The following is a 20,487-nucleotide window of genomic DNA, read 5'->3' as shown; positions in this document are numbered from 1 at the left end:
CGGAGTTCGAGTGTAAGGCTCGGCAGGACGTTAGACCTTACCTCGGCAGGGAGACCAAGCTTCCCAAGCCTAGAAGGGGCAGGCAAGGGGGCTTGGCTGGAGTCCGAGTGTAAGGCTCGGCAGGACGTTCGACCTTACCTCGGCAGGGATACCAAGCTTCCCAAGCCTAGCAGGAGAGTCAGGCAAGGGGGCTTGGCCAGAGTTCGAGTGTAAGACTCGGCAGGACGTTCGACCTTACCTCGGCAGGGAGACCAAGCTTCCCAAGCCTACAAGGCTCAGGCAAGGGGGCTTGGCCGGAGTTCGAGTGTAAGACTCGGCAGGACGTTCGACCTTACCTCGGCTGGTAGACCAAGCTTCCCAAGCCTAGTAGGAGAGTCAGGCAAGGGGGCTTGGCCGGAGTTCGAGTGTAAGGCTCGGCAGGACGTTCGACCTTACCTCGGCAGGGAGACCAAGCTTCCCAAGCCTAGTAGGAGAGTCAGGCAAGGGGGCTTGGCCGGAGTTCGAGTGTAAGGCTCGGCAGGACGTTCGGCCTTACCTCGGCAGGGAGGCCAAGCTTCCCAAGACTACTAGGCTCAGGCAAGGGGGCTTGGTCCGAGTTCGAGTGTAAGGCTCGGCAGGACGTTCGACCTTACCTCGGCAGGGAGACCAAGCTTCCCAAGCCTAGTAGGAGAGCCAGGCAAGGGGGCTTGGCCGGAGTTCGAGTGTAAGGCTCGGCAGGACGTTCGACCTTACCTCGGCAGGGAGACCAAGATTCCGAAGCCCAGTAGGAGAGTCAGGCAAGGGGGCTTTGCCGGAGTTCGAGTGTAAGGCTCGGCAGGACGTTCGACCTTACCTCGGCAGGGAGACCAAGCTTCCCAAGCCTACTAGGCTCAGGCAAAGGGGGCTTGGGCGGAGTTCGAGTGTAAGGCTCGGCAGGACGTTCGACCTTACCTCGTCAGGGAGACCAAGCTTCCCAAACCTAGTAGGAGACTCAGGCAAGGGGGCTTGGCCGGAGTTCGAGTGTAAGGCTCAGCAGGACGTTCGACCTTACCTCGGCAAGGAGACCAAGCTTCCCAAGCCTACTAGGCTCAGGCAAGGGGGCTTGGCCCGAGTTCGAGTGTAAGGCTCGGCAGGACGTTCGACCTTACCTCGGCAGGGAGACCAAGCTTCCCAAGCCTAGTAGGAGAGTCAGGCAAGGGGGCTTGGCCGGAGTTCGAGTGTAAGGCTCGGCAGGACGTTCGACCTTACCTCGGCAGGGAGGCCAAGCTTCCCAAGCCTAGAAGGGGCAGGAGAGGGGGCTTGGCCGGAGATCGAGTGTAAGGCTCGGCAGGACGTTCGACCTTACCTCGGCAGGGAGACCAAGCTTCCCAAGCCTAGCAGGAGAGTCAGGCAAGGGGGCTTGGCCGGAGTTCGAGTGTAAGACTCGGCAGGACGTTCGACCTTACCTCGGCAGGGAGACCAAGCTTCCCAAGCCTACTAGGCTGAGGCAAGGGGGCTTGGCCGGAGTTCGAGTGTAAGACTCGGCAGGACGTTCGGCCTTACCTCGGCAGGTAGACCAATCTTCCCAAGCCTAGTAGGAGAGCCAGGCAAGGGGGCTTGGCCGGAGTTCGAGTGTAAGGCTCGGCAGGACGTTCGACCTTACCTCGGCAGGGAAACCAAGATTCCGAAGCCCAGTAGGAGAGTCAGGCAAGGGGGCTTGGCCGGAGTTCGAGTGTAAGGCTCGGCAGGACGTTCAACCTTACCTCGGCAGGGAGACCAAACTTCCCAAGCCTACTAGGCTCAGGCAAAGGGGGCTTGGGCGGAGTTCGAGTGTAAGGCTCGGCAGGACGTTCGACCTTACCTCGTCAGGGAGACCAAGCTTCCCAAACCTAGTAGGAGAGTCAGGCAAGGGGGCTTGGCCGGAGTTCGAGTGTAAGGCTCAGCAGGACGTTCGACCTTACCTCGGCAGGGAGACCAAGCTTCCCAAGACTACTAGGCTCAGGCAAGGGGGCTTGGCCCGAGTTCGAGTGTAAGGCTCGGCAGGACGTTCGACCTTACCTCGGCAGGGAGACCAAGCTTCCCAAGCCTAGTAGGAGAGTCAGGCAAGGGGGCTTGGCCGGAGTTCGAGTGTAAGGCTCGGCAGGACGTTCGACCTTACCTCGGCAGGGAGGCCAAGCTTCCCAAGCCTAGAAGGGGCAGGAGAGGGGGCTTGGCCGGAGATCGAGTGTAAGGCTCGGCAGGACGTTCGACCTTACCTCGGCAGGGAGACCAAGCTTCCCAAGCCTAGCAGGAGAGTCAGGCAAGGGGGCTTGGCCGGAGTTCGAGTGTAAGACTCGGCAGGACGTTCGACCTTACCTCGGCAGGGAGACCAAGCTTCCCAAGCCTACTAGGCTCAGGCAAGGGGGCTTGGCCGGAGTTCGAGTGTAAGACTCGGCAGGACGTTCGGCCTTACCTCGGCAGGTAGACCAATCTTCCCAAGCCTAGTAGGAGAGTCAGGCAAGGGGGCTTGGCCGGAGTTCGAGTGTAAGGCTCGGCAGGACGTTTGGCCTTACCTCGGCAGGGAGACCAAGCTTCCCAAGCCTAGTAGGCTCAGGCAAGGGGGCTTGGCCGGAGTTCGAGTGTAAGGCTCGGCAGGACGTTCGACCTTACCTCGGCAGGGAGACCAAGCTTCCCAAGCCTACTAGGCTCAGGCAAGGGGGCTTGGCCGGAGTTCGAGTGTAAGGCTCGGCAGGACGTTTGGCCTTACCTCGGCAGGGAGACCAAGCTTCCCAAGCCTACTAGGCTCAGGCAAGGGGGCTTGGCCGGAGTTCGAGTGTAAGGCTCGGCAGGACGTTCGACCTTACCTCGGCAGGGAGACCAAGCTTCCCAAGCCTAGAAGGGGCAGGCAAGGGGGCTTGGCTGGAGTCCGAGTGTAAGGCTCGGCAGGACGTTCGACCTTACCTCGGCAGGGATACCAAGCTTCCCAAGCCTAGCAGGAGAGTCAGGCAAGGGGGCTTGGCCAGAGTTCGAGTGTAAGACTCGGCAGGACGTTCGACCTTACCTCGGCAGGGAGACCAAGCTTCCCAAGCCTACAAGGCTCAGGCAAGGGGGCTTGGCCGGAGTTCGAGTGTAAGACTCGGCAGGACCTTCGACCTTACCTCGCCAGGTAGACCAAGCTTCCCAAGCCTAGTAGGAGAGTCAGGCAAGGGGGCTTGGCCGGAGTTCGAGTGTAAGGCTCGGCAGGACGTTCGACCTTACCTCGGCAGGGAGACCAAGCTTCCGAAGCCCAGTAGGAGAGTCATGCCCGGGGGCTTGGCCGGAGTTCGAGTGTAAGGCTCGGCAGGACGTTCGACCTTACCTCGGCAGGGAGACCAAGCTTCCCAAGCCTACTAGGCTCAGGCAAGGGGGCTTGGCCCGAGTTCGAGTGTAAGGCTCGGCAGGACGTTAGACCTTACCTCGGCAGGGAGACCAAGCTTCCCAAGCCTAGTAGGCTCAGGCAAGGGGGCTTGGCCAGAGTTCGAGTGTAAGACTCGGCAGGACGTTCGACCTTACCTCGGCAGGGAGACCAAGCTTCCCAAGCCTACAAGGCTCAGGCAAGGGGGCTTGGCCGGAGTTCGAGTGTAAGACTCGGCAGGACGTTCGACCTTACCTCGGCAGGTAGACCAAGCTTCCCAAGCCTAGTAGGAGAGTCAGGCAAGGGGGCTTGGCCGGAGTTCGAGTGTAAGGCTCGGCAGGACGTTCGACCTTACCTCGGCAGGGAGACCAAGCTTCCGAAGCCCAGTAGGAGAGTCAGGCAAGGGGGCTTGGCCGGAGTTCGAGTGTAAGGCTCGGCAGGACGTTCGACCTTACCTCGGCAGGGAGACCAAGCTTCCCAAGCCTACTAGGCTCAGGCAAAGGGGGCTTGGGCGGAGTTCGAGTGTAAGGCTCGGCAGGACGTTCGACCTTACCTCGTCAGGGAGACCAAGCTTCCCAAACCTAGTAGGAGACTCAGGCAAGGGGGCTTGGCCGGAGTTCGAGTGTAAGGCTCAGCAGGACGTTCGACCTTACCTCGGCAGGGAGACCAAGCTTCCCAAGCCTACTAGGCTCAGGCAAGGGGGCTTGGCCCGAGTTCGAGTGTAAGGCTCGGCAGGACGTTCGACCTTACCTCGGCAGGGAGACCAAGCTTCCCAAGCCTAGTAGGAGAGTCAGGCAAGGGGGCTTGGCCGGAGTTCGAGTGTAAGGCTCGGCAGGACGTTCGACCTTACCTCGGCAGGGAGGCCAAGCTTCCCAAGCCTAGAAGGGGCAGGAGAGGGGGCTTGGCCGGAGATCGAGTGTAAGGCTCGGCAGGACGTTCGACCTTACCTCGGCACGGAGACCAAGCTTCCCAAGCCTAGCAGGAGAGTCAGGCAAGGGGGCTTGGCCGGAGTTCGAGTGTAAGACTCGGCAGGACGTTCGACCTTACCTCGGCAGGGAGACCAAGCTTCCCAAGCCTACTAGGCTCAGGCAAGGGGGCTTGGCCGGAGTTCGAGTGTAAGACTCGGCAGGACGTTCGGCCTTACCTCGGCAGGTAGACCAATCTTCCCAAGCCTAGTAGGAGAGTCAGGCAAGGGGGCTTGGCCGGAGTTCGAGTGTAAGGCTCGGCAGGACGTTTGGCCTTACCTCGGCAGGGAGACCAAGCTTCCCAAGCCTACTAGGCTCAGGCAAGGGGGCTTGGCCCGAGTTCGAGTGTAAGGCTCGGCAGGACGTTCGACCTTACCTCGGCAGGGAGACCAAGCTTCCCAAGCCTAGTAGGAGAGTCAGGCAAGGGGGCTTGGCCGGAGTTCGAGTGTAAGGCTCGGCAGGACGTTCGACCTTACCTCGGCAGGGAGGCCAAGCTTCCCAAGCCTACTAGGCTCAGGCAAGGGGGCTTGGCCCGAGTTCGAGTGTAAGGCTCGGCAGGACGTTCGACCTTACCTCGGCAGGGAGACCAAGCTTCCCAAGCCTAGTAGGAGAGCCAGGCAAGGGGGCTTGGCCGGAGTTCGAGTGTAAGGCTCGGCAGGCCGTTCGACCTTACCTCGGCAGGGAGACCAAGATTCCGAAGCCCAGTAGGAGAGTCAGGCAAGGGGGCTTTGCCGGAGTTCGAGTGTAAGGCTCGGCAGGACGTTCGACCTTACCTCGGCAGGGAGACCAAGCTTCCCAAGCCTACTAGGCTCAGGCAAAGGGGGCTTGGGCGGAGTTCGAGTGTAAGGCTCGGCAGGACGTTCGACCTTACCTCGTCAGGGAGACCAAGCTTCCCAAACCTAGTAGGAGACTCAGGCAAGGGGGCTTGGCCGGAGTTCGAGTGTAAGGCTCGGCAGGACGTTTGGCCTTACCTCGGCAGGGAGACCAAGCTTCCCAAGCCTAGTAGGGGCAGGCAAGGGGCCTTGTCCGGAGTTCGAGTGTAAGGCTCGGCAGGACGTTTGGCCTTACCTCGGCAGGGAGACCAAGCTTCCCAAGCCTAGTAGGCTCGGGCAAGGGGGCTTGGCCGGAGTTCGAGTGTAAGGCTCGGCAGGACGTTCGACCTTACCTCGGCAGGGAGACCAAGCTTCCCAAGCCTACTAGGCTCAGGCAAGGGGGCTTGGCCCGAGTTCGAGTGTAAGGCTCGGCAGGACGTTAGACCTTACCTCGGCAGGGAGACCAAGCTTCCCAAGCCTACTAGGCTCAGGCAAGGGGGCTTGGCCGGAGTTCGAGTGTAAGGCTCGGCAGGACATTCGACCTTACCTCGGCAGGGAGACCAAGCTTCCCAAGCCTAGAAGGGGCAGGCAAGGGGGCTTGGCTGGACTCCGAGTGTAAGGCTCGGCAGGACGTTCGACCTTACCTCGGCAGGGATACCAAGCTTCCCAAGCCTAGCAGGAGAGTCAGGCAAGGGGGCTTGGCCAGAGTTCGAGTGTAAGACTCGGCAGGACGTTCGACCTTACCTCGGCAGGGAGACCAAGCTTCCCAAGCCTACAAGGCTCAGGCAAGGGGGCTTGGCCGGAGTTCGAGTGTAAGACTCGGCAGGACGTTCGACCTTACCTCGGCAGGTAGACCAAGCTTCCCAAGCCTAGTAGGAGAGTCAGGCAAGGGGGCTTGGCCGGAGTTCGAGTGTAAGGCTCGGCAGGACGTTCGACCTTACCTCGGCAGGGAGACCAAGCTTCCGAAGCCCAGTAGGAGAGTCATGCCCGGGGTCTTGGCCGGAGTTCGAGTGTAAGGCTCGGCAGGACGTTCGACCTTACCTCGGCAGGGAGACCAAGCTTCCCAAGCCTACTAGGCTCAGGCAAGGGGGCTTGGCCGGAGTTCGAGTGTAAGGCTCGGCAGGACGTTAGACCTTACCTCGGCAGGGAGACCAAGCTTCCCAAGCCTAGTAGGCTCAGGCAAGGGGGCTTGGCCGGAGTTCGAGTGTAAGGCTCGGCAGGAAGTTCGACCTTACCTCGGCAGAGAGACCAAGCTTCCCAAGCCTAGAAGGGGCAGGCAAGGGGGCTTGGCTGGAGTCCGAGTGTAAGGCTCGGCAGGACGTTCGACCTTACCTCGGCTGGGAGGCCAAGCTTCCCAAGCCTAGCAGGAGAGTCAGGCAAGGGGGCTTGGCCAGAGTTCGAGTGTAAGACTCGGCAGGAAGTTCGACCTTACCTCGGCAGGGAGACCAAGCTTCCCAAGCCTAGAAGGGGCAGGCAAGGGGGCTTGGCTGGAGTCCGAGTGTAAGGCTCGGCAGGACGTTCGACCTTACCTCGGCTGGGAGGCCAAGCTTCCCAAGCCTAGCAGGAGAGTCAGGCAAGGGGGCTTGGCCAGAGTTCGAGTGTAAGACTCGGCAGGACGTTCGACCTTACCTCGGCAGGGAGACCAAGCTTCCCAAGCCTAGTAGGAGAGTCAGGCAAGGGGGCTTGGCCGGAGTTCGAGTGTAAGGCTCGGCAGGACGTTCGACCTTACCTCGGCAGGGAGACCAAGCTTCCCAAGCCTACTAGGCTCGGGCAAGGGGGCTTGGCCGGAGTTCGAGTGTAAGGCTCGGCAGGACGTTAGACCTTACCTCGGCAGGGAGAACAAGCTTCCCAAGCCTACTAGGCTCAGGCAAGGGGGCTTGGCCGGAGTTCGAGTGTAAGGCTCGGCAGGACGTTCGACCTTACCTCGGCAGGGAGACCAAGCTTCCCAAGCCTACTAGGCTCAGGCAAGGGGGCTTGGCCGGAGTTCGAGTGTAAGACACGGCAGGACGTTCGACCTTACCGTGGCAGGGAGACCAAGCTTCGCAAGCCTAGTAGGAGAGGCAGGCAAGGGGGCTTGGCCGGAGTTCGAGTGTAAGGCTTGGCAGGACGTTCGACCTTACCTCGGCAGGGAGACCAAGCTTCCCAAGCCTAGCAGGAGAGTCAGGCAGGGGGGCTTGGCCGGAGTTCGAGTGTAAGACTCGGCAGGACGTTCGACCTTACCTCGGCAGGGAGACCAAGCTTCCCAAGCCTACTAGGCCCAGGCAAGGGGGCTTGGCCGGATTTCGAGTGTAAGACTCGGCAGGACGTTCGACCTTACCGCGGCAGGTAGACCAAGCTTCCCAAGCCTACTAGGCTCAGGCAAGGGGGCTTGGCCCGAGTTCGAGTGTAAGGCTCGGCAGGACGTTCGACCTTACCTCGGCAGGGAGACCAAGCTTCCCAAGCCTAGTAGGAGAGCCAGGCAAGGGGGCTTGGCCGGAGTTCGAGTATAAGGCTCGGCAGGACGTTCGACCTTACCTCGGCAGGGAGACCAAGCTTCCCAAGCCTACTAGGCTCAGGCAAGGGGGCTTGGCCGGAGTTCGAGTGTAAGGCTCGGCAGGACGTTCGACCTTACCTCGGCAGGGAGACCAAGCTTCCCAAGCCTACTAGGCTCAGGCAAGGGGGCTTGGCCGGAGTTCGAGTGTAAGGCTCGGCAGGACGTTCGACCTTACCTCGGCAGGGAGACCAAGCTTCCCAAGCCTAGCAGGAGAGTCAGGCAAGGGGGCTTGGCCGGAGTTCGAGTGTAAGACTCGGCAGGATGTTCAACCTTACCTCGGCAGGGAGACCAAGCTTCCCAAGCCTACTAGGCTCAGGCAAGGGGGCGTGGCCGGAGTTCGAGTGTAAGGCTCGGCAGGACGTTCGACCTTACCTCGGCAGGGAGACCAAGCTTCCCAAGCCTACTAGGGGCAGGCAAGGGGGCTTGGCCGCAGTTCGAGTGTAAGGCTCGGCAGGACGTTCGTCATTACCTCGGCAGGGAGACCACGCTTCCCAAGCCTAGTAGGAGAGTCAGGCAAGGGGGCTTGGCCGGAGTTCGAGTGTAAGGCTCGGCAGGACGTTCGACCTTACCTCGGCAGGGAGACCAAGCTTCCCAAGCCTACTAGGCTCAGGCAAGGGGGCTTGGCCGGAGTTCGAGTGTAAGGCTCGGCAGGACGTTCGGCCTTACCTCGGCAGGGAGACCAAGCTTCCCAAGCCTAGTAGGAGAGGCAGGCAAGGGGGCTTGGCCGGAGTTCGAGTGTAAGGCTCGGCAGGACGTTCGGCCTTACCTCGGCAGGGAGACCAAGCTTCCCAAGCCTACTAGGCTCAGGCAAGGGGGCTTGGACAGAGTTCGAGTGTAAGGCTCGGCAGGACGTTCGACCTTACCTCGTCAGGGAGACCAAGCTTCCCAAGCCTAGCAGGAGAGTCAGGCAAGGGGGCTTGGCCTTAGTTCGAGTGTAAGGCTCGGCAGGACGTTCGACCTTACCTCGGCAGGGAGACCAAGCTTCCCAAGCCTACTAGGCTCAGGCAAGGGGCCTTGGCCAGAGTTCGAGTGTGAGGCTTGGTAGGACGTTCGACCTTACCTCGGCAGGGAGACCAAGCTTCCCAAGCCTAGTAGGAGAGTCAGGCAAGGGGGCTTGGCCGGAGTTCGAGTGTAAGGCTCGGCAGGACGTTTGGCCTTACCTCGGCAGGGAGACCAAGCTTCCCAAGCCTAGTAGGGGCAGGCAAGGGGCCTTGTCCGGAGTTCGAGTGTAAGGCTCGGCAGGACGTTCGACCTTACCTCGGCAGGGAGACCAAGCTTCCCAAGCCTAGCAGGAGAGTCAGGCAAGGGGGCTTGGCCGGAGTTCGAGTGTAAGACTCGGCAGGACGTTAGACCTTACCTCGGCAGGGAGACCAAGCTTCCCAAGCCTACTAGGCTCAGGCAAGGGGGCTTGGCCGGAGTTCGAGTGTAAGACTCGGCCGGACGTTCGACCTTACCTCGGCAGGGAGGCCAAGCTTCCCAAGCCTAGAAGGGGCAGGCAAGGGGGCTTGGCCGGAGTTCGAGTGTAAGGCTCGGCAGGACGTTCAACCTTACCGCGGCAGGGAGACCAAGCTTCCCAAGCCTAGCAGGAGAGTCAGGCAAGGGGGCTTGGCCGGAGTTCGAGTGTAAGACTCGGCAGGACGTTCGACCTTACCTCGGCAGGGAGACCAAGCTTCCCAAGCCTACTAGGCTCAGGCAAGGGGGCTTGGCCGGAGTTCGAGTGTAAGACTCGGCAGGACGTTCGACCTTACCGCGGCAGGTAGACCAATATTCCCAAGCCCAGTAGGAGAGTCCGGCAAGGGGGCTTGGCCGGAGTTCGAGTGTAAGGCTCGGCAGGACGTTCGACCTTACTTCGGCAGGGAGACCAAGCTTCCGAAGCCCAATAGGAGAGTCAGGCAAGGGGGCTTTACCAGAGTTCAAGTGTAAGGCTCGGCAGGACGTTCGACCTTACCTTGGCAGGGAGACCAAGCTTCCCAAGCCTAGTAGGAGAGGCAGGCAAGGGGGCTTGGCCGGAGTTCGAGTGTAAGGCTCGGCAGGACGTTCGGCCTTACCTCGGCAGGGAGACCAAGCTTCCCAAGCCTGTTAGGCTCAGGCAAGGGGACTTGGCCAGAGTTCGAGTGTAAGGCTCGGCAGGACGTTCGACCTTACCTCGGCAGGGAGACCAAGCTTCCCAAGCCTAGTAGGAGAGTCAGGCAAGGGGGCTTGGCCGGAGTTCGAGTGTAAGGCTCGGCAGGACGTTTGACCGTACCTCGGCAGGGAGACCAAGCTTCCCAAGCCTAAAAGGCGAGTCAGGCAAGGGGGCTTGACCGGAGTTCGAGTGTAAGGCTCGGCAGGGTGTTCGACCTTACCTCGGCAGGGAGACCAAGCTTCCCAAGCCTAGTAGGGGCAGGCAAGGGGGCTTGGCCGGAGTTCGAGTGTAAGGCTCGGCAGGACGTTCGACCTTACCTCGGCAGGGAGACCAAGCTTCCCAAGCCTACTAGGCTCAGGGAAAGGGGCTTGGGCAGAGTTCGAGTGTAAGGCTCGGCAGGACGTTCGACCTTACCTCGGTAGGGAGACCAAGCTTCCCAAGCCTACTAGGCTCAGGCAAGGGGTCTTGGCCCGAGTTCGAGTGTAAGGTTCGGCCGGACGTTCGACCTTACCTCGGCAGGGAGACCAAGCTTCCCAAGCCTAGAAGGAGAGTCAGGCAAGGGGGCTTGGCCGGAGTTCGAGTGTAAGGCTCGGCAGGACGTTTGGCCTTACCTCGGCAGGGAGACCAAGCTTCCCAAGCCTAGTAGGGGCAGGCAAGGGGCCTTGACCGGAGTTCGAGTGTAAGGCTCGGCAGGACGTTCGACCTTACCTCGGCAGGGAGACCAAGCTTCCCAAGCCTAGCAGGAGAGTCAGGCAAGGGGGCTTGGCCGGAATTCGAGTGTAAGACTCGGCAGGACGTTAGACCTTACCTCGGCAGGGAGACCAAGCTTCCCAAGCCTACTAGGCTCAGGCAAGGGGGCTTGGCCGGAGTTCGAGTGTAAGGCTCGGCAGGACGTTCAACCTTACCTCGGCAGGGAGACCAAGCTTCCCAAGCCTACTAGGCTCAGGCAAGGGGGTTTGGCCCGAGTTCGAGTGTAAGACTCGGCAGGACGTTTGGCCTTACCTCGGCAGGGAGACCAAGCTTCCCAAGCCTACTAGGCTCAGGCAAGGGGGCTTGGCCGGAGTTCGAGTGTAAGGCTCGGCAGGACGTTCGACCTTACCTCGGCAGGGAGACCAAGCTTCCCAAGCCTACTAGGCTCAGGCAAGGGGGCTTGGCCGGAGTTCGAGTGTAAGACACGGCAGGACGTTCGACCTTACCGTGGCAGGGAGACCAAGCTTCCCAAGCCTAGTAGGAGAGGCAGGCAAGGGGGCTTGGCCGGAGTTCGAGTGTAAGGCTTGGCAGGACGTTCGACCTTACCTCGGCAGGGAGACCAAGCTTCCCAAGCCTAGCAGGAGAGTCAGGCAGGGGGGCTTGGCCGGAGTTCGAGTGTAAGACTCGGCAGGACGTTCGACCTTACCTCGGCAGGGAGACCAAGCTTCCCAAGCCTACTAGGCCCAGGCAAGGGGGCTTGGCCGGATTTCGAGTGTAAGACTCGGCAGGACGTTCGACCTTACCGCGGCAGGTAGACCAAGCTTCCCAAGCCTACTAGGCTCAGGCAAGGGGGCTTGGCCCGAGTTCGAGTGTAAGGCTCGGCAGGACGTTCGACCTTACCTCGGCAGGGAGACCAAGCTTCCCAAGCCTAGTAGGAGAGCCAGGCAAGGGGGCTTGGCCGGAGTTCGAGTGTAAGGCTCGGCAGGACGTTCGACCTTACCTCGGCAGGGAGACCAAGCTTCCCAAGCCTACTAGGCTCAGGCAAGGGGGCTTGGCCGGAGTTCGAGTGTAAGGCTCGGCAGGACGTTCGACCTTACCTCGGCAGGGAGACCAAGCTTCCCAAGCCTACTAGGCTCAGGCAAGGGGGCTTGGCCGGAGTTCGAGTGTAAGGCTCGGCAGGACGTTCGACCTTACCTCGGCAGGGAGACCAAGCTTCCCAAGCCTAGCAGGAGAGTCAGGCAAGGGGGCTTGGCCGGAGTTCGAGTGTAAGACTCGGCAGGATGTTCAACCTTACCTCGGCAGGGAGACCAAGCTTCCCAAGCCTACTAGGCTCAGGCAAGGGGGCGTGGCCGGAGTTCGAGTGTAAGGCTCGGCAGGACGTTCGACCTTACCTCGGCAGGGAGACCAAGCTTCCCAAGCCTACTAGGGGCAGGCAAGGGGGCTTGGCCGCAGTTCGAGTGTAAGGCTCGGCAGGACGTTCGTCATTACCTCGGCAGGGAGACCACGCTTCCCAAGCCTAGTAGGAGAGTCAGGCAAGGGGGCTTGGCCGGAGTTCGAGTGTAAGGCTCGGCAGGACGTTCGACCTTACCTCGGCAGGGAGACCAAGCTTCCCAAGCCTACTAGGCTCAGGCAAGGGGGCTTGGCCGGAGTTCGAGTGTAAGGCTCGGCAGGACGTTCGGCCTTACCTCGGCAGGGAGACCAAGCTTCCCAAGCCTAGTAGGAGAGGCAGGCAAGGGGGCTTGGCCGGAGTTCGAGTGTAAGGCTCGGCAGGACGTTCGGCCTTACCTCGGCAGGGAGACCAAGCTTCCCAAGCCTACTAGGCTCAGGCAAGGGGGCTTGGACAGAGTTCGAGTGTAAGGCTCGGCAGGACGTTCGACCTTACCTCGTCAGGGAGACCAAGCTTCCCAAGCCTAGCAGGAGAGTCAGGCAAGGGGGCTTGGCCTTAGTTCGAGTGTAAGGCTCGGCAGGACGTTCGACCTTACCTCGGCAGGGAGACCAAGCTTCCCAAGCCTACTAGGCTCAGGCAAGGGGCCTTGGCCAGAGTTCGAGTGTGAGGCTTGGTAGGACGTTCGACCTTACCTCGGCAGGGAGACCAAGCTTCCCAAGCCTAGTAGGAGAGTCAGGCAAGGGGGCTTGGCCGGAGTTCGAGTGTAAGGCTCGGCAGGACGTTTGGCCTTACCTCGGCAGGGAGACCAAGCTTCCCAAGCCTAGTAGGGGCAGGCAAGGGGCCTTGTCCGGAGTTCGAGTGTAAGGCTCGGCAGGACGTTCGACCTTACCTCGGCAGGGAGACCAAGCTTCCCAAGCCTAGCAGGAGAGTCAGGCAAGGGGGCTTGGCCGGAGTTCGAGTGTAAGACTCGGCAGGACGTTAGACCTTACCTCGGCAGGGAGACCAAGCTTCCCAAGCCTACTAGGCTCAGGCAAGGGGGCTTGGCCGGAGTTCGAGTGTAAGACTCGGCCGGACGTTCGACCTTACCTCGGCAGGGAGGCCAAGCTTCCCAAGCCTAGAAGGGGCAGGCAAGGGGGCTTGGCCGGAGTTCGAGTGTAAGGCTCGGCAGGACGTTCAACCTTACCGCGGCAGGGAGACCAAGCTTCCCAAGCCTAGCAGGAGAGTCAGGCAAGGGGGCTTGGCCGGAGTTCGAGTGTAAGACTCGGCAGGACGTTCGACCTTACCTCGGCAGGGAGACCAAGCTTCCCAAGCCTACTAGGCTCAGGCAAGGGGGCTTGGCCGGAGTTCGAGTGTAAGACTCGGCAGGACGTTCGACCTTACCGCGGCAGGTAGACCAATATTCCCAAGCCCAGTAGGAGAGTCAGGCAAGGGGGCTTGGCCGGAGTTCGAGTGTAAGGCTCGGCAGGACGTTCGACCTTACTTCGGCAGGGAGACCAAGCTTCCGAAGCCCAATAGGAGAGTCAGGCAAGGGGGCTTTACCAGAGTTCAAGTGTAAGGCTCGGCAGGACGTTCGACCTTACCTTGGCAGGGAGACCAAGCTTCCCAAGCCTAGTAGGAGAGGCAGGCAAGGGGGCTTGGCCGGAGTTCGAGTGTAAGGCTCGGCAGGACGTTCGGCCTTACCTCGGCAGGGAGACCAAGCTTCCCAAGCCTGTTAGGCTCAGGCAAGGGGACTTGGCCAGAGTTCGAGTGTAAGGCTCGGCAGGACGTTCGACCTTACCTCGGCAGGGAGACCAAGCTTCCCAAGCCTAGTAGGAGAGTCAGGCAAGGGGGCTTGGCCGGAGTTCGAGAGTAAGGCTCGGCAGGACGTTTGACCGTACCTCGGCAGGGAGACCAAGCTTCCCAAGCCTAAAAGGCGAGTCAGGCAAGGGGGCTTGACCGGAGTTCGAGTGTAAGGCTCGGCAGGGTGTTCGACCTTACCTCGGCAGGGAGACCAAGCTTCCCAAGCCTAGTAGGGGCAGGCAAGGGGGCTTGGCCGGAGTTCGAGTGTAAGGCTCGGCAGGACGTTCGACCTTACCTCGGCAGGGAGACCAAGCTTCCCAAGCCTACTAGGCTCAGGGAAAGGGGCTTGGGCAGAGTTCGAGTGTAAGGCTCGGCAGGACGTTCGACCTTACCTCGGTAGGGAGACCAAGCTTCCCAAGCCTACTAGGCTCAGGCAAGGGGTCTTGGCCCGAGTTCGAGTGTAAGGCTCGGCCGGACGTTCGACCTTACCTCGGCAGGGAGACCAAGCTTCCCAAGCCTAGAAGGAGAGTCAGGCAAGGGGGCTTGGCCGGAGTTCGAGTGTAAGGCTCGGCAGGACGTTTGGCCTTACCTCGGCAGGGAGACCAAGCTTCCCAAGCCTAGAAGGGGCAGGCAAGGGGCCTTGACCGGAGTTCGAGTGTAAGGCTCGGCAGGACGTTCGACCTTACCTCGGCAGGGAGACCAAGCTTCCCAAGCCTAGCAGGAGAGTCAGGCAAGGGGGCTTGGCCGGAATTCGAGTGTAAGACTCGGCAGGACGTTAGACCTTACCTCGGCAGGGAGACCAAGCTTCCCAAGCCTACTAGGCTCCGGCAAGGGGGCTTGGCCGGAGTTCGAGTGTAAGGCTCGGCAGGACGTTCAACCTTACCTCGGCAGGGAGACCAAGCTTCCCAAGCCTACTAGGCTCAGGCAAGGGGGTTTGGCCCGAGTTCGAGTGTAAGACTCGGCAGGACGTTTGGCCTTACCTCGGCAGGGAGACCAAGCTTCCCAAGCCTACTAGGCTCAGGCAAGGGGGCTTGGACAGAGTTCGAGTGTAAGGCTCGGCAGGACGTTCGACCTTACCTCGGCAGGGAGGCCAAGCTTCCCAAGCCTAGAAGGGGCAGGCAAGGGGGCTTGGCCGGAGTTCGAGTGTAAGGCTCGGCAGGACGTTCGACCTTACCTCGGCAGGGAGACCAAGCTTCCCAAGCCTAGCAGGAGAGTCAGGCAAGGGGGCTTGTCTGGAGTTCGAGTGTAAGACTCGGCAGGACGTTCGACCTTACCTCGTCAGGGAGGCCAAGCTTCCCAAGCCTACTAGGCTCAGGCAAGGGGGCTTGGCCCGAGTTCGAGTGTAAGACTCGGCAGGACGTTCGACCTTACCTCGGCAGGTAGAGCAAGCTTCCCAAGCCCAGTAGGAGAGTCAGGCAAGGGGGCTTGGCCGGAGTTCGAGTGTAAGGCTCGGCAGGATGTTTGGCCTTACCACAGCAGGGAGACCAAGCTTCCCAAGCCTAGTAGGGGCAGGCAAGGGGCCTTGACCGGAGTTCGAGTGTAAGGCTCGGCAGGACGTTCAACCTTACCTCGGCAGGGAGACCAACCTTCCCAAGCCTAGCAGGAGAGTCAGGCAAGGGGGCTTGGGCGGAGTTCGAGTGTAAGGCTCGGCAGGACGTTCGACCTTACCTCGGCAGGGAGACCAAGCTTCCCAAGCCTACTAGGCTCAGGCAAGGGGCCTTGGCCAGAGTTCGAGTGTAAGGCTTGGTAGGACGTTCGACCTTACCTCGGCAGGGAGACCAAGCTTCCCAAGCCTACTAGGCTCAGGCAAGGGGGCTTGGCCGGAGTTCGAGTGTAAGGCTCGGCAGGACGTTCGACCTTACCTCGGCAGGGAGGCCAAGCTTCCCAAGCCTAGAAGGGGCAGGCAAGGGGGCTTGGCCGGAGTTCGAGTGTAAGGCTCGGCAGGACGTTCGACCTTACCTCGGCAGGGAGACCAAGCTTCCCAAGCCTAGCAGGAGAGTCAGGCAAGGGGGCTTGTCTGGAGTTCGAGTGTAAGACTCGGCAGGACGTTCGACCTTACCTCGTCAGGGAGACCAAGCTTCCCAAGCCTACTAGGCTCAGGCAAGGGGGCTTGGCCCGAGTTCGAGTGTAAGACTCGGCAGGACGTTCGACCTTACCTCGGCAGGTAGACCAAGCTTCCCAAGCCCAGTAGGAGAGTCAGGCAAGGGGGCTTGGCCGGAGTTCGAGTGTAAGGCTCGGCAGGATGTTTGGCCTTACCACAGCAGGGAGACCAAGCTTCCCAAGCCTAGTAGGGGCAGGCAAGGGGGCTTGGCCCGAGTTCGAGTGTAAGGCTCGGCAGGACGTTCGACCTTACCTCGGCAGGGAGACCAAGCTTCCCAAGCCTAGTAGGAGAGTCAGGCAAGGGGGCTTGGCCGGAGTTCGAGTGTAAGGCTCGGCAGGACGTTTGGCCTTACCTCGGCAGGGAGACCAAGCTTCCCAAGCCTAGTAGGGGCAGGCAAGGGGGCTTGGCCGCAGTTCGAGTGTAAGCCTCGGCAGGATGTTCGTCCTTACCTCGGCAGGGAGACCAAGCTTCCCAAGCCTAGTAGGAGAGTCAGGCAAGGGGGCTTGCCCGGAGTTCGAGTGTAAGGCTCGGCAGGACGTTCGACCTTACCTCGGCAAGGAGACCAAGCTTCCCAAGCCTACTAGGCTCAGGCAAGGGGGCTTGGCCGGAGTTCGAGTGTAAGGCTCGGCAGGACGTTCGGCCTTACCTCAGCAGGGAGACCAAGCTTCCCAAGCCTAGTAGGAGAGGCAGGCAAGGGGGCTTGGCCGGATTTCGAGTGTAAGGCTCGGCAGGACGTTCGGCCTTACCTCGGCAGGGAGACCAAGCTTCCCAAGCCTACTAGGCTCAGGCAAGGGGGCTTGGACAGAGTTCGAGTGTAAGGCTCGGCAGGACGTTCGACCTTACCTCGTCAGGGAGACCAAGCTTCCCAAGCCTAGTAGGAGAGTCAGGCAAGGGGGCTTGGCCTTAGTTCAAGTGTAAGGCTCGGCAGGACCTTCGACCTTACCTCGGCAGGGAGACCAAGCTTCCCAAGCCTACTATGCTCAGGCAAGGGGCCTTGGCCGGAGTTCGAGTGTGAGGCTTGGTAGGACGTTCGACCTTACCTCGGCAGGGAGACCAAGCTTCCCAAGCCTAGTAGGAGAGTCAGGCAAGGGGGCTTGGGCGGAGTTCGAGTGTAAGGCTCGGCAGGACGTTTGGCCTTACCTCGGCAGGGAGACCAAGCTTCCCAAGCCTAGTAGGAGAGTCAGGCAAGGGGGCTTGGCCGGAGTTCGAGTGTAAGGCTCGGCAGGACGTTCAACCTTACCTCGGCAGGGAGACCAAGCTTCCCAAGCCTAGCAGGAGAGTCAGGCAAGGGGGCTTGGCCGGAGTTCGAGTGTAAGGCTCGGCAGGACGTTCGACCTTACCTCGGCAGGGAGACCAAGCTTCCCAAGCCTACTAGGCTCAGGCAAGGGGGCTTGGCCGGAGTTCGACTGTAAGACTCGGCAGGACGTTCGACCTTACCTCGGCAGGTAGACCAAGCTTCCCAAGCCCAGTAGGGGAGTCAGGCAAGGGGGCTTGGCCGGAGTTCGAGTGTAAGGCTCGGCAGGACGTTCGACCTTACTTCGGCAGGGAGACCAAGCTTCCGAAGCCCAGTAGGAGAGTCAGGCAAGGGGGCTTTGCCAGAGTTCAAGTGTAAGGCTCGGCAGGACGTTCGACCTTACCTCGGCAGGGAGACCAAGCTTCCCAAGCCTACTAGGCTCAGGCAAAGGGGGCTTGGCCGGAGTTCGAGTGTAAGCCACGGCAGGACGTTTGGCCTTACCTCGGCAGGGAGACCAAGCTTCCCAAGCCTAGTAGGAGAGGCAGGCAAGGGGGCTTGGCCGGAGTTCGAGTGTAAGGCTCGGCAGGACGTTCGGCCTTACCTCGGCAGGGAGACCAAGCTTCCCAAGCCTAGAAGGGGCAGGCAAGGGGACTTGGCCAGAGTTCGAGTGTAAGGCTCGGCAGGACGTTCAACCTAACCTCGGCAGGGAGACCAAGCTTCCCAAGCCTAGTAGGAGAGTCAGGCAAGGGGGCTTGGCCGGAGTTCGAGTGTAAGGCTCGGCAGGACGTTTGACCGTACCTCGGCAGGGAGACCAAGCTTCCCAAGCCTAAAAGGAGAGTCAGGCAAGGGGGCTTGGGCGGAGTTCGAGTGTAAGACTCGGCAAGACGTTCGACCTTACCTCGGCAGGGAGACCAAGCTTCCCAAGCCCAGAAGGGGAGTCAGGCAAGGGGGCTTGGCCGGAGTTCGAGTGTAAGGCTCGGCAGGACGTTCGACCTTACCTCGGCAGGGAGACCAAGCTTCCCAAGCCTACTAGGCTCAGGCAAGGGGGCTTGGCCAGAGTTCGAGTGTAAGACTCGGCAGGACGTTCGACCTTACCTCGGCAGGGAGACCAAGCTTCCCAAGCCTACTAGGCTCAGGCAAGGGGGCTTGGCCCGAGTTCGAGTGTAAGGCTCGGCCGGACGTTCGACCTTACCTCGGCAGGGAGACCAAGCTTCCCAAGCCTAGAAGGAGAGTCAGGCAAGGGGGCTTGGCCGGAGTTCGAGTGTAAGGCTCGGCAGGACGTTTGGCCTTACCTCGGCAGGGAGACCAAGCTTCCCAAGGCTAGTAGGGGCAGGCAAGGGGCCTTGACCGGAGTTCGAGTGTAAGGCTCGGCAGGACGTTCGACCTTACCTCGGCAGGGAGACCAAGCTTCCCAAGCCTAGCAGGAGAGTCAGGCAAGGGGGCTTGGCCGGAGTTCGAGTGTAAGGCTCGGCAGGACGTTCGACCTTACCTCGGCAGGGAGACCAAGCTTCCCAAGCCTAGAAGGGGCAGGCAAGGGGGCTTGGGCGGAGTTCGAGTGTAAGGCTCGGCAGGACGTTCGACCTTACCTCGGCAGGGAGACCAAGCTTCCGAAGCCTACTAGGCTCAGGCAAGGGGGCTTGGCCGGAGTTCGAGTGTAAGACTCGGCAGCACGTTCGACCTTACCTCGGCAGGTAGACCAAGCTTCCCAAGCCTAGCAGGAGAGTCAGGCAAGGGGGCTTGGCCGGAGTTCGAGTGTAAGACTCGGCAGGACGTTCGACCTTACCTCGGCAGGGAGACCAAGCTTCCCAAGCCTACTAGGCTCAGGCAAGGGGGCTTGGCCGGAGTTCGAGTGTAAGACTCGGCAGGACGTTCGACCTTACCTCGGCAGGTAGACCAAGCTTCCCAAGCCTACTAGGCTCAGGCAAGGGGGCTTGGACAGAGTTCAAGTGTAAGGCTCGGCAGGACGTTCGACCTTACCTCGTCAGGGAGACCAAGCTTCCCAAGCCTAGTAGGAGAGTCAGGCAAGGGGGCTCGGCCTTAGTTCGAGTGTAAGGCTCGGCAGGACGTTCGACCTTACCTCGGCAGGGAGACCAAGCTTCCCAAGCCTACTAGGCTCAGGCAAGGGGCCTTGACCGGAGTTCGAGTGTAAGGCTCGGCAGGACGTTCAACCTTACCTCGGCAGGGAGAACAAGCTTCCCAAGCCTAGCAGGAGAGTCAGGCAAGGGGGCTTGGCCGGAGTTCGAGTGTAAGACTCGGCAGGACGTTAGACCTTACCTCCGCAGGGAGACCAAGCTTCCCAAGCCTACTAGGCTCAGGCAAGGGGGCTTGGCCGGAGTTCGAGTGTAAGACTCGGCAGGACGTTCGACCTTACCTCGGCAGGGAGGCCAAGCTTCCCAAGCCTAGTAGTCTCAGGCAAGGGGGCTTGGCCGGAGTTCGAGTGTAAGACTCGGCAGGACGTTCGACCTTACCTTGGCAGGGAGACCAAGCTTCCGAAGCCCAGTAGGAGAGTCAGGAAAGGGGGCTTTGCCGGAGTTCAAGTGTAAGGCTCGGCAGGACGTTCGACCTTACCTCGACCGGGAGACCAAGCTTCCCAAGCCCAGTAGGAGAGTCAGGCAAGGGGGCTTGGCCGGAGTTCGAGTGTAAGGCTCGGCAGGACGTTTGACTGTACCTCGGCAGGGAGACCAAGATTCCCAAGCCTAGTAGGCTCAGGCAAGGGGGCTTGGCCGGAGTTCGAGTGTAAGGCTCGGCAGGACGTTCGACCTTACCTCGGCAGGGTGACCAAGCTTCCCAAGCCTACTAGGCTCAGGCAAGGGGGCTTGGCCGGAGTTCGAGTGTAAGGCTCGGCAGGACGTTCGACCTTACCTCGGCAGGGAGACCAAGCTTCCCAAGCCGAGGAGGAGAGGCAGGCAAGGGGGCTTGGCCGGAGTTCGAGTGTAAGGCTCGGCAGGACGTTCGGCCTTACCTCGGCAGGGAGACCAAGATTCCCAAGCCTGTTAGGCTCAGGCAAGGGGACTTGGCCAGAGTTCGAGTGTAAGGCTCGGCAGGACGTTCGACCTTACCTCGGCAGGGAGACCAAGCTTCCCAAGCCTAGTAGGAGAGTCAGGCAAGGGGGCTTGGCCGGAGTTCGAGTGTAAGGCTCGGCAGGACTTTTGACCGTACCTCGGCAGGGAGACCAAGCTTCCCAAGCCTAGTAGGAGAGTCAGGCAAGGGGGCTTGACCGGAGTTCGAGTGTAAGGCTCGGCAGGACGTTTGGCCTTACCTCGGCAGGGAGACCAAGCTTCCCAAGCCTAGTAGGGGCAGGCAAGGGGCCTTGGCCAGAGTTCGAGTGTAAGGCTTGGTAGGACGTTCGACCTTACCTCGGCAGGGAGACCAAGCTTCCCAAGCCTACTAGGCTCAGGGAAGGGGGCTTGGGCAGAGTTCGAGTGTAAGGCTCGGCAGGACGTTCGACCTTACCTCGGCAGGGAGACCAAGCTTCCCAAGCCTACTAGGCTCAGGCAAGGGGGCTTGGCCCGAGTTCGAGTGTAAGGCTC

Source organism: Vidua macroura (genome assembly GCF_024509145.1).
Source record: "Vidua macroura isolate BioBank_ID:100142 chromosome W unlocalized genomic scaffold, ASM2450914v1 whyW_random_scaffold_38, whole genome shotgun sequence".
Lineage (NCBI taxonomy): Eukaryota > Metazoa > Chordata > Aves > Passeriformes > Viduidae > Vidua > Vidua macroura.
Note: the sequence above shows the minus strand (reverse complement) of the source record.